The sequence below is a fragment of the Ornithodoros turicata genome, chromosome 1 (assembly GCF_037126465.1).
Source record: "Ornithodoros turicata isolate Travis chromosome 1, ASM3712646v1, whole genome shotgun sequence".
NCBI classification, from domain to species: domain Eukaryota; kingdom Metazoa; phylum Arthropoda; class Arachnida; order Ixodida; family Argasidae; genus Ornithodoros; species Ornithodoros turicata.
In genome coordinates, this window is record NC_088201.1 from 96,179,964 (window position 1) to 96,182,334 (window position 2,371).

The 2,371-nt window shown below is 44.0% G+C and overlaps 1 long non-coding RNA gene across 1 annotated transcript; it reads right to left on the reverse strand.

The window, feature by feature from the left end:
- Positions 1-410: 410 nt before the first annotated feature.
- Positions 411-1,215, reverse strand: LOC135366756 (uncharacterized). Its single transcript, XR_010414279.1, has 3 exons — positions 1,012-1,215; positions 874-936; positions 411-457 (listed from the first exon to the last, which is right to left on the reverse strand). It is a non-coding gene; the product is annotated as an uncharacterized LOC135366756 (long non-coding RNA).
- Between the last annotated feature and the right edge of the window lie 1,156 nt (positions 1,216-2,371).

The window sequence follows — 2,371 nt, forward strand, 5'->3', positions numbered from 1 at the left end:
TGCTTGGAAAACTGGCAAATATGCTGAAGTTCATGACATGAATATTATTCTGAGACTTCTGTTCATCCAAATGGCTAGAAATAATCTGTCCAATAACAGCAAAAGCATCTTTATGGTACGTAGTTCAATCAGGTGCCATAGCACTGAAGACATAACAATGCACTGTCACAGAGCGGATTAAAACAAAAACTAAAGACAGACTATGTATTGTCGGAACTACTTAAGGTTTCTATGGTTAGGAAAGATATGTAATACAAAGCAAAAGCAAATCGAAACAACCATGCCATATATTACTCACCAATTATGCACACGAACAATTGCGTGCCCTTGAAGGCCTTTTTGCCTTTACGGCCTTCAACTGTCACCTGCTGTTGCAAGGCCTTTCTGGAGCACGTCTCATAATGAGTCGCACGACGTCGGTGAGCGTGCTGCCCCCAACAATAGCAAGACGGTCCACCTAGAGCGAATGCAAACAATTTAGGTTGCGTTTTCTTATGGAGAAGTCACACACAAGCTGGATAGGCAAATTATCATATGACAGTACAGCTTTCACAAGTAACTTAAATGTACCTACAAGTACCTACAATGAATATAACAAGCTTCTGCGAAAGAACGATGAGCGCAGGTGACCTACAGAGCCAGAGCATGCGCAAGGCTCTGGTCTGCACACATTTAAAAACCCTCTCCACGTGCAAAGAGCACATCGGCAGATGAGAAGACGTTGACAGTGACAGTTATGCTTCTGATAAATGATGGGAACATTCACTCACAGCTGTCACACTGCATGCATAATATACTGCTTGCTGTTTACATCTCATGATACTGTCACTCAGCAAATTTCAAGCAGCCCGTAGAAGCCGTCATGTGACGTACGCGTAACGCACACTTCAGCATTTTGAGCTAGTGTCTGAGTGTTGGTGTTGCCTGGTGAACAGCCTGAAATATATGCTCATGATATAGCAATGAACATGCTAGGGGGCTGTTTCTAGGCTACAGTACGAAAGAAGATACTTGTAATATCAGTGGGGCTTACAGTGTCCTTGGAAGGGTGCGTCATGGCTGGACCAAACACTGCTCGGAAGAGGCGACGGCGTCGCAGGCCTGCTGCTTGATGGAGGCAGATGTGCGACGGGCCCGCTGCTCGGAGGAGGCGGTGGTGTCACGGTGCCTTTGTATTAAAAGCAATTAAGCTGAATTAAGCGTGCACGGGTTCTATCATACAATTCCATCAGCACACTTGTTTACAACTTAAATTATTGGTTTACCACATTTTAGATGACGCAAGCCCTTCTCTCCAATACCTCTTTTGGTTGAGATCAACACCAATTTTCGACAATAAACTAGTTAATACTTACGAGGACTGCCGTTCAGGTGTCTCACATCACAACCTGAAAAAAAAATGCTATTGTGTGTCATACAACAGATTCATACAACACAACACAGCATGCACATAACACACACACGCACACAAAGAAGAAAAAAAGAACACAATCATTAAAAGCGAGAAGTATTGCCTACGTGGTGATGGCAACCGCAGCCTTTTCCTCGGTGGAGGGATTACATCGGCTGAAGAAAAGAACACATTTCATATAACACACGCCTACAATAAGTGTGCCTGAGATGGGTACCTGGACCTGTATCCTGGGTACCTGCATCCTCCTCTTCACTGGATTCGGTATCTAGGTGAGAAGTATATTCTGCCTCCCTAGCGTTTTTCTTTGCTCTTTTGTAACTGTCTGGCACAAAGAACATGCATTCCAACAATAGTGTTCAGAGCAATAATCACATTTTTGAAGTATCGAATAAGCAAACATTTTGCCATATATTCCAAGTGTGGGGCCATCATGTATCAAGTATTAAATAAACTTACTGAAAGATGCCATGCACACATACGCGCACAGCGTCCAGTCATCTTCAGGATCGCAGCGGTCCTTTATCATCTGTGTGAATCGTGAATTCGGTTTGCCTGCCGGCCACAGGCACAACTTTCCGCCGACGATCCATTTTGTGGGAACGAATTCCACGGTTTCGTTCTGACCCTGAGCGAACTTGACCACGGTGTAGGTTTTGCTGAAGTACATGAGGACGTTAAAACAAAAAATAAATAATGGTAACTTTCACGAAAGCTCACCTCATTTTGTGCGTCTCCTGCTGCTTTGATGATACAGGTGCCATATCGAGGAATTTGCACAGAAACTTCCGCAACTTACAATGACGCCGCTATACTAGGTACCAGACTCACAAAAAACACTGCACATACTCTGCACAGCACAAAAGGTACAGTATATATCAAACAAAGCGGGATAGACAACAGATATCAAGAGAGCCAGAATGAAAACGCCGCTAATAACAACACGCGCAATAAGCGCGG